This window comes from Hoplias malabaricus, chromosome 2 (genome assembly GCF_029633855.1).
Source record: "Hoplias malabaricus isolate fHopMal1 chromosome 2, fHopMal1.hap1, whole genome shotgun sequence".
Taxonomy (NCBI): Eukaryota; Metazoa; Chordata; class Actinopteri; order Characiformes; family Erythrinidae; genus Hoplias; species Hoplias malabaricus.
In genome coordinates, this window is record NC_089801.1 from 36041702 (window position 1) to 36065281 (window position 23580).

Below are 23580 nucleotides of genomic sequence, written 5' to 3' on the forward strand. Positions count from 1 at the left end.
AGAGAGAGAGAGAGAGAGAGAGAGAGAGAGAGAAACAGAGAGAGAGTAACAGAGAGAGAGAGAGAGAGAGAGAGAGAGGGAGAGAGAGACAGAGAGAGAGACAGATAGAGAGACAGAGAGAGACAGAGAGAGAGAGAGAGACAGAGAGAGAGAGAGATGTTTGTGTGAATTACACTCAGCAGCACGAAGGGGGAGCTCAGGAAACAAAAAAAGCCAATTCTTACATTGTATTCCTTTAAAGCGACAGGAAAGGAGAGGCACAGACAAGATTTGAACACGATCTGATCCAACAGAGTCAAACTGAGCCAATAAAATCTAAACACAGTGTTTAATACAGACACTGTGCTGTGGTCAAAGTAACAAAGTATTTTGAAGTGAAAAGAAAAATGAAAAAGTGAAAAGAATTATTTAAAGGAGCAATGAACCTCCAACAAACAAAGTACATTCATCTAAAGACTCTGAACAACAACACGCTCTGCACCACTTTATACACTGTTTATGTCTACAGATAATATTAACTCTGATTATTATTAGATATTAGAAGATAATGTGCTCACCTGAGAAATGGAGACTGTATCAACTAGAGAATCAGATCAGAGACAAAATTAGAAGATTTAAATACAGAAAGTACATAATAACACAAACAGATTCACCTGTAAGTTCTGTATCACATGAAGACGTGTAGAAGCTCTAAGGAACTGTAACTGAACATCTGTTACTCTCTTAGTATTTAAAATAATAATAATACTGCTCTGTTTCTGCAGTGTTTCTAGTTTGAGATAAAAGTAAAGAGCACTAAAACCTCAGCTCCAGACTAAAGAGCTCAGAGTGTGAAATCTTGTGTGTAGTTTGAGACGTGCTGCTCTGGAGCTTTAGAGAACTTCTCCTGATGGGTTCCTCAGTAAGTCTGACTTTCTGATCGTCTGAATCCTGTTTGATTTCTTCACTTCACTCTGTAATAAACACATTCCCTCCATGTTTCAGCCGATCAGTCGCTTCTATTTCATTATTAAACAGTGTTTCCTTCATGGAACAGTATTAAATAGAAACACTGACATAAACACGTCTCTGCTGTTAAACACGTTAGGACAGTGCTTCTCAAACTTTTTACACCAAGTACCACTCATTATCAAACCACCACCTCCAAGTACCACCTATGAGTCTTATCACAGCAATACGTGTGTCCTTGGTTGTTCCTCCGCTCCAGAGTAAAAATTACAGAGAGAAAACACATACATAGGTCTAAACTGAACGTTTTAAACACAATTAAACATTTATGAGAACACACAACATCTTTGGGAAAAGGTATTAAACATTTTGAAAGAAAAGCAAAGGAGAAACGAGAGAGAGTTCAGTTTAATATTTATCAATTATGCACTTTAGGTGAAAACAGCACAGAGCTCTGAGCAGGTCTCACAATGGCTCTCGGGGCTTGTGTTAAAATGTGTTAAGACTCTAATGACATGAAGAATGGCCACAGTTTACCTTCAGCACGTACAGAACACTCGCATTGTTTCTCTCTTTTTGCCTCTGGATGTTGCACTGCTGGACTCTGGAGTATTTCTCAGTGTGTTCTCGTGCTCGGTCTCGGCTTGTTTTCTCATTTCCACTTTGGCCATTTTGTAAATAAAGTCCAAACTGCTCACATCTGTCTCTAGCTTAGAGACAGTAAGTAAGTAGCAAGTAAGCAGCTGAAACAGTAAGCTTTCTGTACATGGATTTAGCAAAACACTGAGGATCACGGTCCCTACCTGGAAAAAGCAGGAGAACTCTATCTTCCCCACCCTCTTCCCTTATAGACGTAATAAACTATGGTGTATGTGCAGCCCATGTTTTTATTATTTTTAACACCAACAAATGTTATTAAAGTATATATATGAAAACTGTGAAAGAGAATTAAATTTCCAAAAGAATAATTTAGGTTCAGTTTTGAATTAATTCCTTAATTATTAAGTAATAAGTAAATTTGGTAACACTTTCCATAAACCCCACATTTATAAGCCTTTATAAGTGCAGTTATAACTGTTTATAACTCTAAAATAATGCTTTGTTTTGCATAAATAATAAACTCCAGTAATACGTCAAAAACACTCTTACAATGAGCTATTATTTATTATTTTGCAAGTTATAAACATAAAACACAAGTGTCAATATTCATTACACTGCCTTTCGAATGGGTAATGACCTGTGCATAATTATATAGCACCTATAATAAAAATGAATGATTTTAAATGCATTATAAATGTTTAAAATTCCATCATTGTTTACTTAGCTATTCCTCATGTTTTAAATAATAAATAATAATATAAACTGTCAGTCACTTTACTTGAAGCGCTCAGTGATGGCATTTTAAACATTTATAATGTATTTATAATTGTTCACACATTTTGTAGGTGTTTTATAATTCTGCACGGGTCATTATCCATTTAAAGGGTTTTAAAATGAAGAGTGAGACTTGTGTTAATATATGTTTATAACTTACAAAATAAACAATAATAGCTCATTATAGGAGCCCCATGAGTAATTACTGGAGTTTATATGGATGCTTACAAAGCATTATTACCATGTTATAAAGGGTCATAACTGCACTTTTAAAAAGGCTTATATATAGGGGCTCATAGAAAGTGTCACTGTAAATATTTCGAGGTCAATGACGTACCACCTCTTACTGCTTCACGTACCATCAGTCGTTGTGATTCTATTAAAGGTGATCAGTCTAAAATGTTCTGAACCTCTCTCAGTATCAGTTTATAGATCAGTTATCTCTCTCTCTCTCTCTCTCTCTCTCTCTCTCTCTGTGTGTGTGTGTGTGTGTGTGAGTGTGTGTGTGAGTGTGTGTGTGTGTGTGTGTGTGTGTGTGTGTGTGTGTGTGTGTGTGTGTGTGTGTGTGTGATTGTATAAATGTCCTCTCAGTCTCTCCAGGCTGCTGTGAGCTACACACAGTGCAGAAGTGTGTGAGGAAACTCTCTGCTGATGATGTTGAGCTGAACACTGCTCTGACACAAAGCACAGCTCAATACATTCAGTCTCTACAACTAACAGCTTCTTCATAAAGAATCAACACAGCAGCATCAGAGCAGACATTTCTCTTCCACTCAGTTACACTCACCTCTGTCCAGCTGTGGAAGAGAATAATAGAATGTGAATATTCCTTTAATATTTTCATAACTTAATAATTACATTTAAATCAGTGGAAAGTGATGATGACTGTTTTCAAAATGAAATAATCTCTTCATAAAAATACATTTCTACGGAGCCCCTAAAGTCTCATGGTGTAAAAATATTATTTAGAGACTTAATCCGCTCCCTCAGTTTAGACATGACACAGGCTCTGCGTTAGGACACACGTTTGATCTCCTGTCCATTCCTTATTTACACGTTACAGCCATGTGTTAATAGACTAAAACATTAATAGTTCAGGTCGAGGAGAGAGTGAATAAAGGCAGTATTTTGAATCCGACGGGACTCGTTTTTAACTGAGCATTCAGCTGAAGGTGGGACAGTGGGCTCCTGTTGTGTGGCACATAGCCGCGGCTTTAATCACATCTCAGTCTCAAGCAAATTATTCAGTAAAATCCAATCGACCTGCTATTGTCATTGTTTTCAAGAATGAATGTTTAAAAAATGAATAAAACCATGAAAAATAAGCGCGCTGTGTAGAGGATTACACCTGTCAGTGCCACTGTAAAGCTGCTTATTTGTAATGATCTGATTAATTTAGCCTATTGCATAGGTGTATGTTTATAATTATTTTCTTCATTCTCTATTGTCTGCAGCAAAGCGTAGCCTACGAAATAAAGGTACAATACTTTTAATAAACAGATACAAGATGAAGGTGACATATGAAAGCTGGAGCTGTCCTTTTTCCATTGGAGGAGTGTAATTTATGTGAATATTAATTACAAACATACATTGCATGGAGTGTGTTATGGACATGAGAAATTGGGCAATATTCGGTTCTGAGCAGCAATAATGGACTCACTAGGTGTGTAACTGTGTCCTTTTTGTAAAAATCGCGGTCACAAATCCCCGAAGTGTCATATTATCACACAATGCCCCGTTACATTGAATGAGGTGTCAAATTAAATCTGAGGGTGCCTCTTGTGGACGATATGAGGTATTGCCTGATCTCATTTTCAGATTTAACTCTGTCCACATTAATTAAATTTTTTATGTGGTAATTGATGCGGCACGGTGGCGCAGCAGGTAGTGTCACAGTCACACAGCTCCAGGGACCTGGACTGTCTGTGAGGAGTTGATGTGTTCTCCCAGTGTCTGCGTGGGTTTCCTCCGGTTTCCTCCCACAGTCCAAAAACACACGGATTAGCGACTCAAAAGTGTCCGTAGGTGTGAGTGAATGTGTGTGTGTCTGTGTTGCCCTGTGAAGGACTGGCGCCCCCTCCAGGGTGTATTCCCGCCTTGCACCCAATGATTCCAGGTAGGCTCTGGACCCACCGCGACCCTGAATTGGATAAGTGGTTACATATAATGAATGTGGTATTATGATAATGAATGATATTAATGTTTTATTTATAAAAAGTGGTTGTAATGTGTAAATAAGGAATGGACAGGAGAGATCAAACAAGTGTCCTAGTCATGTCTGTCTGAAAAGGATTGTTAAACCGAGGGAACCAATTACTAAATTGAGGGAACAGATGAAGTCTCTAAATAATATTTTTCCTCCATGAGACTTTAGGGGCTCCGTACATTTCTGATGAAAACTGCAGATTTATTTTGACATTTTATTTGTTGCATTAGTCCTTTCTCTTTGAAAAAAGTCAGTTGAATTACAGCAGAAAAGGAAACTGAATTTACACACAGCTCTAATGTGAACACTACACACTGGAACAGAGAATCTGGACGTTACAATGGTCATAAATATGAGGAGTAAGAAGTGAAGTGGAGGAGACGAGAGGATCTCAGGAATCAAGTCTCTCACTGATGCTGACACTAATTATTTGATTTTCTGATTTAGAGACTAATGCAGTCAGACAAACAGTGTGTGTGTGTGTGTGTGTGTGTGTGTGTTTAAATGTGTCTTTTATCCTACTGTTTTCAGTAATGATGATGATAATGATGTAATTAGTGAAACTGAGGATTGTGATGATGATGTAACGCCTCAAATAATGCATCTTCACATAAAATGACTTGGATTAAAACTCTCCTCTGACTTTATAAACTACACAAACTACATCCAGTACTTTCAGTAGAAATACACAACATTCACTTACCACTGCCTTTAGCTAAAACATCAAAGAGAAAGAAAGATAAAAAGATGAAATGTTAGAGAGAAATGTGGACTGTACACAATATATAAACACTATAGACAATGTATTATTTGTAAAGTGTGAGAAAGTCCTGTCTCTTTTATTTACTGCAGCTCCGTCCGTTAGACTTTCAGTTCAGACCTGGGGTCATCCACTTTGTAAATAAATGAAGGTTTAGAGCTCAGCTCCTGTTTTATCCTCTTTAACATTTACAGGATATTTGTTTATGTAATGAGAGAGACTGTAATGATGATGTAATGAGGGAGACTGTAATGATGATGTAATGAGAGAGACTGTAATGATGATGTAATGAGGGAGACTGTAATGATGATGGAATGAGAGAGACTGTAATGATGATGTAATGAGGGAGACTGTAATGATGATGTAATGAGAGAGACTGTAATGATGATGTAATGAGGGAGACTGTAATGATGATGTAATGAGAGAGACTGTAATGATGATGTAATGAGGGAGAATGTAATGATGATGTAATGAGGGAGACTGTAAAAATGATGTAATGAGGGAGACTGTAATGATGATGTAATGAGGGAGAATGTAATGATGATGATGTAATGCCTCAAACATTGCATCATCAACATAAGAACAATGACATCACTCCCAAAGGAGTCCACACTGCTTTTATCTGAGGTGTCTTTTTCAGAGATGTGCAGCTGTAGAAATATTTTGTGCCTGTGTGAAACAGCTTTGTACATCCAGATACAATCTGCACTTGTGTAAATACATTTGGGAGTGGTGCGTGAGTGATTACAATTTATTAAAATATTATTTAGAGAGTAATGCAGTCAGACAATAGTGTGTGTGTGTGTGTGTGTGTGTGTTTAAATGTGTCTTTTGTCCTACTGTTCTCAGTAATGATGATGATAATGATGTAATTAGTGAAACTGAGGATTGTGATGATGATGTAACACCTCAAATATTGCATCATCACATAAAATTACTTGGATTAAAACTCTCCTCTGACTTTATAAACTACACAATCTACATCCAGTACTTTCAGTAGAAATACACAACATTCACTTACCATAAAACTTCTCTAAAACATCAAAGAGAAAGAAAGATAAAAAGATTAAATGTTAGAGAGAAATGTGGACTGTACACAATATATAAACACTATAGACAATGTATTATTTGTAAAGTGTGAGAAAGTCCTGTCTCTCTTATTTACTGCAGCTCCGTCCGTTAGACTTTCAGTTCAGACCTGGGGTCATCCACTTTGTAAATAAATGAAGGTTTAGAGCTCAGCTGCTGTTTTATCCTCTTTAACATTTACAGGATATTTGTTTATGTAATGACGGAGACTGTAATGATGATGTAATGAGGGAGACTGTGATGATGATGTAATGAGGAAGACTGTAGTGATGATGTAATGAGGGAGACTGTAATGATGATGTAATGAGGGAGACTGTAATGATGATGTAACGAGGGAGACTGTGATGATGATGTAACGAGGGAGACTGTAATGATGATGTAATGAGGGAGACTGTAATGATGATGTAATGAGGGAGACTGTAATGATGATGTAACGAGGGAGACTGTAATGATGATGTAATGAGGGAGACTGTAATGACGATGTAATGAGGGAGACTGTGATGATGATGTAATGAGGGAGACTGTGATGATGATGATGTAATGAGGGAGACTGTAATGATGATGTAATGAGGGAGACTGTAATGATGATGTAATGAGGGACACTGTAATGATGATTGAATGAGGGAGACTGTAATGATGTTGTAATGAGGGACACTGTAATGATAATTGAATGAGGGAGAATGTAATGATGATGTGACGAGGGAGACTAATGATGATGGTGTAACGAGGGAGACTGTGTTGATGATGTAATGAGGGAGATTGTGATGATGATGTAATGAGGGAGACTGGAATGATGATGTAATGAGGGAGACTGTAATGATGATGTAATGAGGGAGACGGTAATGATGATGTAATGAGGGAGACTGTAATGATGATGTAATGAGGGAGATTAATGATGATGTAATGAGGGAGACTGTAATGATGATGTAATGAGGGAGAATGTAATGATGATAATGATGTAATGCCTCAAACATTGCATCACCAACATAAGAACAATGACATCACTCCCAAAGGAGTCCACACTGCTTTTATCTGAGGTGTCTTTTTCAGAGATGTGCAGCTGTAGAAATATTTAGTGCATGTGTGAAACAGCTTTGTACATCCAGATACAATCTGCACATGTGTATATACATTTGGGAGTGGTGCACGAGTGATTACAATTTATTAAAATATTATTTCGAGACTTAATCCGTTCCCTCAGTTTAGACATGACACAGGCTCTGCGTTAGGACACACGTTTGATCTCCTGTCCATTCCTTATTTACACGTTACAGCCATGTGTTAATAGACTAAAACATTAATAGTTCAGGTCGAGGAGAGAGTGAATAAAGGCAGTATTTTGAATCCGACGGGACTCGTTTTTAACTGAGCATTCAGCTGGAGGTGGGACAGTGGGCTCCTGTTGTGTGGCACATAGCCGCGGCTTTAATCACATCTCAGTCTCAAGCAAATTATTCAGTAAAATCCAATCGACCTGCTATTGTCATTGTTTTCAAGAATGAATGTTTAAAAAATGAATAAAACCATGAACAATAAGCGCGCTGTGTAGAGGATTACACCTGTCAGTGCCACTGTAAAGCTGCTTATTTGTAATGATCTGATTAATTTAGCCTATTGCATAGGTGTATGTTTATAACTATTTTCTTCATTCTCTATTGTCTGCAGCAAAGCGTAGCCTACGAAATAAAGGTACAATACTTTTAATAAACAGATACAAGATGAAGGTGACATATGAAAGCTGGAGCTGTCCTTTTTCCATTGGAGGAGTGTAATTTATGTGAATATTAATTACAAACATACATTGCATGGAGTGTGTTATGGACATGAGAAATTGGGTAATATTCAGTTCTGAGCAGCAATAATGGACTCACTAGGTGTGTAACTGTGTCCTTTTTGTAAAAATCGCGGTCACAAATTCCCGAAGTGTCATATTATCACACAATGCCCCATTACATTGAATGAGGTGTCAGATTAAATCTGAGGGTGCCCTCTTGTGGACGATATGAGGTATTGCCTGATCTCATTTTCAGGCTTAACTCTGTCCACAAAAGCCCCGTTAGGTTTTATTTAATTTTTTATGTGGTAATTGATAATGAATGATATTAATGTGTTACTTATAAAAAGTGGTTGTAATGTGTGAATAAGGAATGGACAGGAGAGATCAAACAAGTGTCCTAGTCACGTCTGTCTGAAAAGTATTGTTAAACTGAGGGAACCAATTACTAAATTGAGGGAACAGATGAAGTCTCTAAATAATATTTTTCCACCGTGAGACTTTAGGGGCTCCGTACATTTCTGATGAAAACTGCAGATTTATTTTGACATTTTATTTGTTGCATTAGTCCTTTCTCTTTGAAAAAAGTCAGTTGAATTACAGCAGAAAAGGAAACTGAATTTACACACAGCTCTAATGTGAACACTACACACTGGAACAGAGAATCTGGACGTTACAATGGTCATAAATATGAGGAGTAACAAGTGAAGTGGAGGAGACGAGAGGATCTCAGGAATCAAGTCTCTCACTGATGCTGACACTAATTATTTGATTTTCTGATTTAGAGACTAATGCAGTCAGACAAATAGTGTGTGTGTGTGTGTGTGTGTGTGTGTGTGTGTGTGTGTGTGTGTGTGTGTGTGTTTAAATGTGTCTTTTGTCCTACTGTTTTCAGTAATGATGATGATAATGATGTAATTAGTGAAACTGAGGATTGTGATGATGATGTAACGCCTCAAATAATGCATCATCACATAAAATGACTTGGATTAAAACTCTTCTCTGACTTTATAAACTACACAAACTACATCCAGTTCTTTCAGTAGAAATACACAACATTCACTTACCGGTGGAGGGAGCTAAAACATTAAAGAGAAAGAAAGATAAAAAGATGAAATGTTAGAGAGAAATGTGGACTGTACACAATATATAAACACTATAGACAATGTATTATTTGTAAAGTGTGAGAAAGTCCTGTCTCTCTTATTTACTGCAGCTCCGTCCGTTAGACTTTCAGTTCAGACCTGGGGTCATCAGTAACATCTGTGCTCTCAGACCAAAATGTTCAGGAGAACAAAGGAAAGTTTAGAAGAACACAGAGAGGTCGATCTGAACCATTTTCACTAAAATAATAAACTGGATTTACAGGAGGTTCAGTGCAGACGTGTTTGAGAACTGAGAAAATGTGGACGTTGGTGACTTTAAAGTGAAGGAAAATGGATTATTGAGAGTGTGTTTACATTAATCAAAGCAGGGAAACGGTTTCGTTAAATTAAAGAGGGAGGTTTTCACGTCTAAAGACAATGTTTTTAAGATGGAAGCTATATCTGAGATGAGCTAATGTTACGCTGCGCTGTGTATGTGTGTGTTTTCTCTCTCTCTCACTATCTCTGTAAATGTATAGGTTCTGCAATCTGTTCCAGTCCATGTTTGTTCACCCGTCTAGAGTTCATTCCATGTTCCAGTTCGTGTATTTGTTCCAGTTCGTGTATTTGTTCCAGTTCGTGTATTTGTTCGTCGTCCTGAGTCCGGTCCACCATCCAGTCCATGTGTTGTCTGTCACCATTTCCGTCTACGTCATCCCGGCGGGAATCATAAATATGTCTCTGTGTACACTGTTAGGGAGCTTTGTTTTGTGCCGTGATTTGTATTGTGTATATTGAATTCTGTTTGCCTGGTTTTGACTTTGATCCATTCCTGTTTCGACTACGAGTTTGTTTTCGCCCTTTTTGAATACTGATGCTAGATCTATCTTTTGTAAATTTTGTGTATATATTTCACCAGAGTAGGGTTGGCTGCCGTTTGTTTTGGGAGTGGGTTTTGTGTGTGTTTTTGTGGATAGACAGGGAGGAAGGTAAGGTGTTGTCTTTTGTTTCCTTTTGTTTTCACTTAGGTAAGTTAGAGCTGTTTGTGGGTCAGTTAGGAGGGGTGTTTGTTTGTTGTTTTTGTCGGCTAAAGGCCAGCCTGAAGTTCACTGGTGTCTGGTTTCATTGTACATATCACATTTACAATATATATTCTATTCATTCTGTGTTTCCGTTTGTGTCCTTTTTGTTTCACCATTTACATCTGTTACATTTATTCCCTTCATATATATTAATTTCAACCCATTCCTCATTCTGTTACGGCTCAACCCTAGACTGGGTCGTAACAGAATTTGGGGGCTCGTCCTATTTTCATTTTCTGGTTGTTCTTTGTTGTTTTTTCTGGCTGGTGGTTTTCTTTTTTGTGGGGGGGTGAATATGGCTAGTTTTGATTTGTCCGCGTTTGCTCTTTGCCCCACTTTGGAGGTGTTTGATACATGTCGTGTTGTCGATCTGCTTTTGATAGCGGATTTGTTTTCTGTTCGAGTCCCTCGCTCTGCTCCAAAACGGGAGATTAAGGAGGCCTTGGAGGCCCAGTTAGTTAGCAGGGGAATTTTGCCTGAGAGGAGGGGTTCTCCGGGTGTTGCTTTGAGTCCAGCTCGGAGTACGGACGCGGCGGAGGCCGTGGACGACTCTGAGTTTCTGCCGCGCATAGATCCCGGTGTTTCCCTCTCTCCTGTGTTAGATCCGCGCTTGGCCATTCGACTTAAAGAGCTAGAGCTGGAAATAAAGATTCAGGAGCGTGAGGCAGAGTTACTCCGGTTTAAGGCAGTGCAAGTTGAAGCTGAGAAGGAGCTTGCATTAAAACGAATGAGTCTGGGGGGTTATAAGCCTGTCCCTCTCCCTCGCAGTGCGGCCTCTCCCACGGCGCACTCTCCTACTCCTGATAGCGTTCAGGCACCGGCCACGCCACCGGTTCCCAAGCCCCGCTCTCCAGCTCGCTCATCGGCCGTAAGTACAGCGCGGGATTTTGATGTGAGTCGGCAGATCGGTCTGGTTCCTGCTTTCAGGGAAAATGAGGTGGACGCTTATTTTCCGATTTTTGAGCGGATCGCTACCACTCTTAGTTGGCCTAAAGGCTTGTGGTCTCTGCTGCTTCAGTGTAAGTTAGTGGGCAAGGCTCAGGAGGTTTCTTCCTCTCTGTCACTGGAGCAGAGCTTGGATTATGACGTCGTGAAAAGTACTACTCTTCGGGCGTATGAGTTAGTTCCAGAAGCCTACCGGCAGAATTTTAGACGTCTTACAAAAACCTCCAGCCAGACGTATGTGGAATTTGCCAGAGAAAAGTCTCTGTTTGATCGATGGTGTGCGGCTAGTAATGTCACGACATTCGAGCAGCTTAAGGAGTTGGTGCTCCTGGAGGATTTTAAAAACAATCTTCCTGATAAAATAGTGGTATAAATCAATGAACAAAAAGTCACTAATCTGTCTGTTGCAGCTACTTTATCTGATGAATTCGTTCTGACACATTAAACAAACTTTGCCCCGAGTTCTCAGCGTGACATGTCTCGCCGCACCCCCACTTCACAACCTGCTGTTAGTTCCGTTCAGTCTAATGTTTCTGAAAATAGAGAATGTTTCTATTGCCATGCTGTTGGTCATTTAATTGCTGCTTGTCCCATTTTAAAACGTAAAGAAGCCCGCAATTTAACCCCAAAGAAAGTTAACGCTGTTAGTTCATTGCATAAGACCCCTGATAATGACTGTTCGTCTGATCAGCCCTTGGTAGAAGCACTGTTTAAACCGTTTACATTTTCTGGGTTTGTTTCTCTTGGTGATACGGGAAATAAACAGTCTATTCGGATTTTAAGAGACACTGGTGCTGCACAGTCTCTTATTTTAGACAGCGTTTTACCTTTTTCTGACTCTAGTTATTGTGGTAGTGACGTTTTAATTCAAGGGATTGAGTTAGGAGTGGTCCGTGTGCCGCTCCATAGAGTTTATTTGGTAACACCTGAGTTTTCAGGTGTAGTTAAAGTTGCAGTTCGTTCACAACTTCCAGTAAATGGAGTATCGTTTATTTTAGGTAATGACCTGGCTGGTGATAAATTGTTTACACTACCTGAGGTGGTTTCTGAACCCCTCTCTGTTGTAGAGAACTCATCTATTTGTCCATCTTGTGTTCTCACTCGGGCTCAAAAGAGAAAGTTTGCGGATGTAGTGGGGTTATCAGACTCATTTTTAAGTAAAGATGACCCATTCTGTGATGCTTCTGTTCCAACTAGTGGTGATAAAGGGACAGATATTTGTAACATTAATTACACCGATACGAGAGTTACTCGTACAGAGCTTGCTGCTGCTCAGAAGTCAGATCCCACAATTAAACGCTGTTTTGATTCTGCACTTGATGTATGTCCTGATAAACCCTTTAGTCCCTATATTGTTGACAATGATGTCTTAATGAGAAAATGGTCTCCCCCTTCTTTGTTGTATGGTTGTGCTGATGTGTGTCAAATAGTTGTTCCCCAGCCCTTTAGATCTCAAGTTTTGTCCCTAGCTCATGACCACCCCTGTTCTGGACATCTCGGCATTCGTAAAACGTATCAGCGTGTTCTTAGATAATGTTGTTGCAGATGCTCTGTCTAGGTGTTAATGTTTTGTTCCTACTATGGGTTTGTATTTGTGGGAGGGGGTGTTACGCTGCGCTGTGTATGTGTGTGTTTTCTCTCTCTCTCACTATCTCTGTAAATGTATAGGTTCTGCAATCTGTTCCAGTCCATGTTTGTTCACCCGTCTAGAGTTCATTCCATGTTCCAGTTCGTGTATTTGTTCCAGTTCGTGTATTTGTTCGTCGTCCTGAGTCCGGTCCACCATCCAGTCCATGTGTTGTCTGTCACCATTTCCGTCTACGTCATCCCGGCGGGAATCATAAATATGTCTCTGTGTACACTGTTAGGGAGCTTTGTTTTGTGCCGTGATTTGTATTGTGTATATTGAATTCTGTTTGCCTGGTTTTGACTTTGATCCATTCCTGTTTCGACTACGAGTTTGTTTTCGCCCTTTTTGAATACTGATGCTAGATCTATCTTTTGTAAATTTTGTGTATATATTTCACCAGAGTAGGGTTGGCTGCCGTTTGTTTTGTGTGTGTTTTTGTGGATAGACAGGGAGGAAGGTAAGGTGTTGTCTTTTGTTTCCTTTTGTTTTCACTTAGGTAAGTTAGAGCTGTTTGTGGGTCAGTTAGGAGGGGTGTTTGTTTGTTGTTTTTGTCGGCTAAAGGCCAGCCTGAAGTTCACTGGTGTCTGGTTTCATTGTACATATCACATTTACAATATATATTCTATTCATTATTCATTCTGTGTTTCCGTTTGTGTCCTTTTTGTTTCACCATTTACATCTGTTACATTTATTCCCTTCATATATATTAATTTCAACCCATTCCTCATTCTGTTACGGCTCAACCCTAGACTGGGTCGTAACACTAATTCTAAAGCTAACACTGGATATTCAGAGCAATGTTAGATGCTGAGGAGGTGCAGGTGCATTGTGGGAAAGAAGGGGAACCGTCTTCATTCTGTGATGGGAGACTTTATCAGGTGAATATTCCCTGAAAGAACTGGGGTCACTGTCTGATTTCTGGATTAAACTGTAATAGATGTGATACGTTTATAAACACAGCAGACATTGTGATCAGTGTGAGGAGGGAGGAGTGATTTACTCACCACAGAATCTGTGTAAAAGAAAAGAACAGAGCACGGTGTGAGATAAAACCCAATGAGAAAACACTCACATCATTTACAAACACTACTTGAGAAACAGTCTTTAACACTTCATCTTCCTCATCAGAAATCTCCTTTATTCATCTGTGCTGGAGTTTCTCATCCTTCGCTACTGCACCGTCACCCAATGCTTTCACTACAACTCCATGAAGATGTTCAGCTAAACGCTTAAACCCTAAACCTACAGCAGACTCTCAGCCTTATAGAAATGTTTCTGTTTCCACTACATTAATTACTTCATCAGGTGTTTCTCTCTTAACAGTCCGTCCTGTGCTCCTCCATCAACTACAGTAACGTATGAGTGATAGATTCTTGTTGTGGAGGAAAAGCCGCTCACAGAAACACAAAGCTACAACACTCCCAGAGTCACTGAGAGATGTGGAAGTGTGAGAATAAACAGCTTCTGAGGTTCTGCTCTGTTCTGTAGAAATGTCTTCACCTGGATGAACTAAATGTGTGGGGTTTAGGGAAGTGTTTACAGATGCAGCACAGATGTTGGATCACAGTTAAATCTGACCTCTACATCAGCGTCCATGCTCCTCTAACAGACTGTGGACTTTATATAAACGTATATATGACAGATACAGTGTGTGGTGTGTTAATGGTCTCTGTGTGTTTTCTCTGAGTGTAAGAGTTTGTTGTGGTCAGCACTGGATTTTAAACTCAGTGACCTCATGTGAAGTGAAAGATTTGGGTCTGGGATCAGGAACAGCTCGGCTCTTTTCTAAACCGTGTGTTTAAAGTTATTAATAAACGTTTTTTTAAACATTTCCTCTCTTTCACTACATTTCTGACAGAATGTCACACCCTGGTCCTGTCATGTGTCTGTTTGCAAGAGCACATGGTTCTGTTTATTATGGTTCATGTCTCTGTCCTAGTCCCACCTTAGTTCCACCTCCTCGTCAGTGTCTCCATCTGTGTCTCCTTTGTAATCCTGCCCCTCGTTGTCTGTCTCAGGTGTCCTTGTGTGTGTTTAAGTTCCTTTGTCTCAGACTTCCTTTGTTGGACATTCACTCATCTTTCACTAGTCTGTTTGTCTTGTCTGTTCCTCGCTTTGATATGCTTCCCTTTGTATGTCAGTCTGGTCTGTCTGTTCCTTCCTTGTGCTTTGTGTTACTTGTTTGGCTTTTCTGTTAGCATTTCCCTGTCTCTGGTCTGTCAGTATTTCCCTCTGTCTCTAGTCAGTAAGTCATTCCCTATCCTGGTCTCTCTCTATCTGTCTCTCAGTCTAGGTCTCTGTTTAACTCTCCATGTCTAGGTTTAGTCTGTTTCTCTCTCTCTGTCCAAGTCTCTTTCTGTCTGGGTCTTCCTCTGTCAAGTTCGTTGTATCATTATCACTGTCTATACCTCTATGTATTAGTTTCCCTGTCTAGGGATTTTAGGATCCTGTCAAGTTTTCCAAGTCTGTCTCTTATCTTTTGTTATAAATAAAGTCACTGTGTTACAGCGTGTGTGTCCGCCTCCGTCAGTCCGCCCGGTCCTGACACAGAAGCAGAATCACTAGATTATTCTCCTTCCTGCTGAAAACTCACTGATTAAAGACTTTAGTAATAATTATTAATTAATACAACTTACAAAATGATATATTAGATCAATAAATGGTTTTAAAGGTACAGTTAAATTATATTAATCATTTCCCTGTAGTCAGTGTATCTGAGGTTGTTTTGAGTGTGATCAGTAAAATCTAAACTCTTTATTGTACTCTTCCTATAGAAGTCTATATACAGAATTCTGACTGAGTCTCTGAGCCATGTGGAGATTTCTATCAGAAACAGAGTTACTGTTTATTTTACTGAAATGCTCCGTCTGTCCTTCACTCCACATTAACATCATTTATCCTCTGTGTGATTTACCTCCTGTTTCTGAACACAACTCACTTCTGAACATCTGTGTTTCTCACTTCTGTCTTTTCATGTTTTATTCTGAGATGAGACACTGATGATGAGGCTGAGTTTATACAGAGGGGAGCTCTGAGATACTTACACACTGCTACTGTACACTCCTCTGTTATTGTTCCATCAGTGACCTGACACAGGTAATGTCCTCTATCTGACTCTGTGCAGTGTCTGATCTGTAAGGAGACGTTTCCTCTCTGCAGCTCCTGAGTGAACAGACTCACTCTGCCCTTGTAGCCCCGCCCCTCTGTCACCTGTCTGTTCTTATAGAGACAAACACACTCCGTCTCCTTAAACCACCTGATCTCCAGGTCAACAGCACTGACTTCAGGAGACAGGTGACAGGAGAGAGTGGCAGCAGAGCCAGAGTCATATTTATCACCACAGGGTCCAATGAGTTTAAACTCTGTGAAGGAAAACACACACCACGATGTTCACAGTTAAATCTGTTACAGGAAACAATCACAAATCAATATCAAACACTGATCAATATCTGGACTTCTGACTCACTGTTGCTTGCAGTTGCCATCTTTATCTCTTCATCTCCTCCTACAGCTTCAGACTAATGACCTCCTACAGAGAGAGAGAGAGAGAGAGAGAGAGAGAGATTGTCTCTAGTTCATTAAACAAATGTTTATCAGAAAATCTAAATGTAAATTCAACTGCATTATTTTTGTTGCCCACCACAATAATCCGAATCCCCAAAAGAGAAGTTGATACCTCCGCCTCTGCAGCTCTTTCCTCCGCTCTTCTTCAGAGTTATATCACTGCTTTAGGAGAAACCTGAAGCAGAACAAATCCGCTCTTTGTCTCAAACACAACGATCCACAAAAACAAGCCAGAGTTTAAACCTTTATCCACAAATCTTACACCTCTCTCTCCATTTCAGCGCCAAGAGCGGAGCACTGCACTCTTTCACTTTCACCTGCAGCTCACTCTGGGTTGCCAGATTGGGGGAAGAGACTCCACACTGACACTTTACCAAGTCCTGAGAAAACATGGCTATGATTTCAATATAATTAAACAACCCAATGGAAACGACGGAACATATAATAACAATATGAATAACATGAATCAGAATGATATAGTGTTGTCTGCAGAGCTGGAGAGTCTTCAGAGCAGGAGCTCCAGAGAGTGCAGTAGTTTTAGAGCTGCGCCCTCTAGCGTCATGGAGTGGAGCAGTAGGTGGGAGCACAGTGCGAATTGAATATAATGCTTCTTTTCTCTGATGGAAGTTTCCCAGTCACCATTTTACAGTAAAACACTATGAAGAAACATTGAGTAGTGATTGTAAGTAGCTCATTTATAAAGAGGGAGAGAGAGTAATTCTAGCCCTGTTTCCAAATTCTTCATTACTTCACATTAAACGAGATTATAGACCATTAATAAATTCTTTAGTTTGATGAAAAGTTATTTGATAAGTAACTAAGGCATGCATTTCTCAACATTACGTTACAAGCAATGATATTTTTATTTATTATTATTATTGTTTGATTATTAAATAATTAATCATGATGATGTCTGTGGTCTTTATATTTATATTCAGGTTTGTTACTGCGGTGCGGTGCTGGGGATAACAGCTGTCTGTGGCTGCTCTGCTTGTATTATTCTTCATGTCCTGTGAGGAAATATTTTCAAACACCAAGTGAAAAGAATTCAGGTCCAGTTTCTTTGAAACAGTCAAGTTTCTCTTCAGTCGTGTCTAAGTTTAACAGCTTCACCAAGTAAATAACATTATCACTGTGCAGGATGTTTTAAATATTGCAGTCAGCAACAAACACTTTTGATATTTTTTTGACTCAGGAACTACACACGAACACTAATTATTATTTTCACTTTTAATTTATTCTTTCACTCATTCATCTTCTGTAACTGCTGTAGTCTATCGCTGTGTGTCTGTAGCCTTCCTGAAAAGCACTGGGTTCAGAAGCAGCTCTGACTGGATTCAGTGAACAGAGATCAGGAATAAAACCATCACATCATTTTAAAACAGGTGACTTTAATGGGCGTGTACTCACATCACACAGTTTAACATATGAATATTTTTTGTAAAATGTAATAAAAATTGTTTGTCTCACTGGCGATATCCAAATGTAGAGCATGTAAACAAATAAAAATGTATGTACATTACACTGAGGCACTTTTGAGAATTATATGAAAGATTTGATTCTAAAAACATTCATTTGTAAATATAAATAGTTTTAAAATATCTCAAATTCTCACAGTTTACAAACAGAAATATTACATCAGAGGAACATACAGCAACATGTTGGAGTTTTCCAGCACCATCTCAAATTCAAACTAAAAAGAATGGTGCAGAAATAGAGATCGCCAGGTTGTAATTACACACGTGCTCCATTTGGGGCGCTGTTCTACATCCTGCACCTTTAGAGCTGTGTGAACTTTGATCTCATTTGTGAGAGCTGCTGTTGTTGTTGTTGTGATTGTGGGAATCACTGAAGAATGACCATTTGTCCAGCTCTTCCAGCTCCACGAGCTCCTGCAGCTGCTGCCCTTCCTCCTCGAGCTCTGGCTCTTCCTCCTCGTGCTGTGGCCATCCCACCTCTTAGTCCTCCCCTTCCTTTTCCTCCTCCTCTAATTTCTCCTCTCCCTCTCCTTAGTCCTCTCTCAGCATCACACCAGCACCACGCCTAGACCTTAACCAGAGAGAGAGAGAATCTGTAACCACCTTTTGTGATCTTATAAACCTTGTGAACGTAACGTGAAAACGGGCGGGTGATTTGGCATTGGGCAGTGGGCAGTGACACAGTCAGCACTGTTCCAGAAGAGGATGCTGGTGTCTGACTGTTTTCAGAAGAAAAGAGAGTTAGAGAAACAAATTAATTAAAACTGTACTGAATTAATGATGCAGTGAGGAACACCGAAGGTTTTCTGTAGAGATCCACATACCTTCTTATTTTCTGATATCTTTCCAACTTCCCCGTTCCCCTTGTCGCGGCAAACTGAACACAAATGAATCTTTTCAGTTTTCATCAAATCAGACAATTTATTGGCAACTGTTCAAAATAAACAAAGTGTAAAGCTCCCTTTATTAATGAGAGTTGTGAATACTCTTCAGTTTAAACCCAGTGTCTCCCGCAGTGATTCACAGTTAGGGCGGCCGCCTTGACAACGTCATTTATTTGTTTTTAGAGATTTTCTGGTTAAGAGGAAGTTGTAGTTGTTGTAGCACACTAGGGGTGTTATTGCTCATGATGTGGTTTACTAGTATGTATGTAATTGTAACTGTTATTGCACTTTAACTGCTTTGTTAATTCATAAATAAAGAGTAAATAACGTTAAAAGGTTGTTGCCCTGGTACCACCTTGACTAACTGATTTTCTGCGGGAAACCCTGAAACCTGTGAATCTGAATAACAAACATGAATTAAACAGGTTAATACTCAAATTTACCCCTCTGTCTAATGTGAATGGCTGGCCTCCTCTCTGATGTCTCGCTGTAAAAGCCTCCCTGAAATATGATTAAAAACAGAAAATTTTTTATTTCAGACTCCATGGTATGAGCTTTTTATATCCAAACTGCATTTCTGGAAAAGCTGGGATGCTGGACATAATGTAAATAAAAACAGAATGCAATGCTGTGCAATGCTTAAGCCCTATACATAATAGAAACAATATAAACTTTTCCCAGAAAGAAGAACGTCATAAATATGGCGTCCAAGAACGAGGGACGTTCATACAATCCTCTCTAACCACATCCTCGGCAACCACCATCATCCTCATCCACACAGGTACAAACGACCTCAGAGCTGAGCAGGAGAGAGTTGGTGGAGCAGAGGAGAGTTGTGGTGTGCAGCTCTGTCAAAGCCTGGGACAGTATGTTGTCAATGGTAGGACATGAGGGGCTCTTTAGGAAGATACACATATTGTTCACCTCTTGGGAATAGTACAGTAGATTACATTATTACAGATTTAGACCCTTTCTCTCTCAGTGCATTCACCATTAAACCACTAACCCCTATGTCTGACCACAGCCAAATCACTGTTCATCAGAAGAACACAGACTAACAGCACTGCACACACAAACACACACGCACACACACACACACACACACACACACACACACACACACACACACACACATACACACAGCCCAGTAAGCTGTACAGCATCCACAGACCATACAGATGAACCCAAAAGAGCACAGAGAGTAATGGAATGCAATCGGGCACCACGACATTCAAACACTTTTAGACACCTTTCTGGACGCCACATACACTCACAGTAACGAAGGCATCAGTGAGGCACCTAAATAATCTAAATACAATCTTTAAGAAAACATCGGAAAAAATTAGGAGAACATCCAAACAGCACTAACATACACCTTCTTTACTGTGAGACATTAAAACTATATAAACTCTCTGTGCTCTCAGAACACAGAAAAAGGCACAGTACACTCACAAACAACTGACACTCATTCAGGAGTCAAATCAAAACAAACCGGTTCTGGGAAAACTGGAACAACCTTAAAAAAGAGACCACAGAGAATGTGGCGATACAAGACTGTGAAATCTGGACAAACCACTTCCAAACAATATTCAAAAACATAGAGACAGCTTCAAATCCACAGCAGAATCCTATCAACCAAAAGCTTGAGCCACTAGAACTGACTATTAAAGATAATCAAAACCCCTTAGACTCCTCAGTTACTGAGCAGGAACTCAAAGAGAACAATAACAAACTAAAACCGATAAAAGAAAGCGGGCCTGACGGCATACTCCATAAAATGATCAACAGTTCAAGTTCTAAATTCCAGTGGACTGTTCTGGAGTTATTTAACCTGGTTCTGAGTGTGGATTACTGCCCTGAGATCTGGAACCGTGGACTGATGACACCCATCTTTGAAAATGGAAATAAATTCGACCTGAATAATTACAGAGGCATCTGTGTGGACAGTAACCTGGGGAAGTTGATGTGTAGCATCTTAAATTCCAGACTTTTAAACTTCCTTATGAAGCACAGTGTCTTGAGTAAAAGTCAAACTGGATTTTTACCAAATCACTGCACCACTGATCACATTTACACCCTACATACACTGATTGATAAATACGTTATCCAAAAGAAAAACTACATTTTTGCATGTTTCATTGATTTCAAAAAGGCATTTGATTCAGTTTGGCTCCAAGAATGTTTAATGACCTTACAGAACAGGAATGGGCAATTTTTTATCTGAAGGGCCACACTGGGATTTAACAATCAACAGGCGGACAGAGAGGTGGGGGATTAATTAATTGAATCCTTTATTTATTTAATTCAATCATTTAATTATGTGAATGTTTATGCGTGAATGATTTCTTAATGTATTTCTTTTTATCTTTGTTTCTGTTGGTGTATCGCAGTGTAAACAAAACCAACACAGAGTTTAAAGCAGCACTTTCAACAGAAGTTAACGGTTTATGTGTGACGTCAGTCGAGTGTTTAGATCACACCGGGGTGATCAGTGACTCCAGAGGAGTAGCAGCACTCAACCTAGTGACAAAGGTGACGAACTAATAACTGTAGACAGACTCGGCTTTAACAGGGGTCAGTAGTGTTTAACGCGCGCCATCTAGTGGACTCAGTTAAATGCAGGATATTGCAGGAAAAAGGTTACATTAATGTTTTGCGAAAATGTTGTAAATACTCAGAGGGCAGGATAAAGCAGCCTAATGGGCTTTAGTTTTCCCGCCACTGTTAAAGAAAGTGGTGTAGGGGGTAAACAGGTGTGGAATTAAAATTTTCAATAAACAAACTCGTTCTCTCAGGAGTGCGGAGTGAGACGGGGCTGCTGCTTAAACCCGACACTATTTAACATTTATATAAACGAATTGGCCACGATTCTGGAGCGCTCTGCAGCACCCGGTCTCACTCTGCACGACTCAGAGAACAAATCCCTGCTCTACGCAGACGACCTGGTTCTGCTGTTCCCCACAGAGCAGGGTCTACAGCAGAACCTGGTCCTGCTGGAGCAGTACTGTCAGATCTCAGGGAAATAAACACATTTCGAGTGAAGGAGACACGAGGAACGAAGACGTACGCTGAAGAGGACATTCAACGACACAGAATAGAACGCCATTGGGCTCTAAACGTGTGAACACATGCGCGTTAACACGTTATTAAAAATGTGCGTGTTAATAGTAAAACTTTGTCGTGATAACGTGACCAAAATTGACACGTTTACACGCTTCTTAAGCTTTTCGCCAATGGGAGGCCTCAAATCCGGGCGTATTTACATATTCATGATAGGATTTACACCACACACTGTAGCTGACACGAAACATAAATCCTTTGTGAACGTAGTCCCTACGTTTCATCTGAATTATTCATAACATAGTGAGCTAAGCACTGACCTATGACTACGTTGAGCCCTACGTGAGCAGTGTGAAGACAGCAATGCTAGTAAGCTGAACCCAATACAAACGGGAAGCTTATTTTTCACAATAAAAAAACTAACTTAAAATTTGTAAACATGCATATTATTATACAACTTCATTCATAACATGCTCTAAAGCTTTTCATAATTTTATAAAAACAAACATCACTATTCACTCACACTATGTGTGTGACACATACTGAGGCGTAATTCATTCACATTGAATAGCATACTGCTAAACAATTAGGTGTCAATACAAACCTATAGTGAAATTAACTTTCCAGATCCTCCTCTTTCTGTAAACATGTATAATATGTTTAAAGATACATTAATTTACTCATGTTTTATTTAATTATGTGTATCTACTGCTATATATATGCGTTAAGAGAGGTTAAATCTCCTTCAAAATGAAATTGAACAAACAAATCTGAATTAAAAAAGGGCTTTTTTCAGCAATTCAGTGGTGGTTGAAGTGAGGTGTTTATATATGTGTGTGTGTGTGTGTGTTTGTGTGTGTGTGTGTGTTTGTATGTGTGAGAGCGCTTTTAAACGTATTTATATATGTATAATGTTTATACAAAATCTCATAGAAAAGCATTGTTCAGAACATTAAACACTGGAATTTTTCCGTTATTTGGTAAGTTAAGGCTTTATGTTGTTTCAGCAATACACCAGTAGGTGGCAGTAAAGCATCATGATTCACGAAATACACAAACTTAACGTGTTAACACGTTCATAACGCGTTAACACGTAAATACCTTAGCGTGTTAACACGAAATTATACGCTACGTGTTAACACGGAGAATCCAACACGTTTAGAGACCAACGGCGTTCCATAATACCTTAGCACGTTAACACGAAATTATACGCTACGTGTTAACACGGACAATCCAAAACGTTTAGAGACCAACGGCGTTCCATAGACACAGACACAGGAACCCCAGCAAAAACACAACGTTATCACAACGTTGTCTACTTTCTTACAACGTTGTGACAACGTTGTAAGAAGGTGGATCTGTCAGCGTTATCTGAACAAAGTTGTCACAACGTGGTCACAACGTCATTATCAAGTAACGTTGCTGTATGGTATAATTATCACCTACTGGCAACTTAGCAACATTCCATGGAAAATATATTTTTTCCACAGGCAAAAATTGCTTTGTGTTGGACAGTCTTTGGTGGTTTTTACATGCCATGTTTACCTTCCAAGCACACATACCAACAGAACTGCTGGTGTCTTACCTTTAGAGGTGTACAAAAGAATTTAAATCTGCTTATGACTGGACATTTGCTTTGCCTCAAACTCAAGTATGAGATCAAACTAGATTATACAATTGCCTGCCAGAGCACATTTCTTC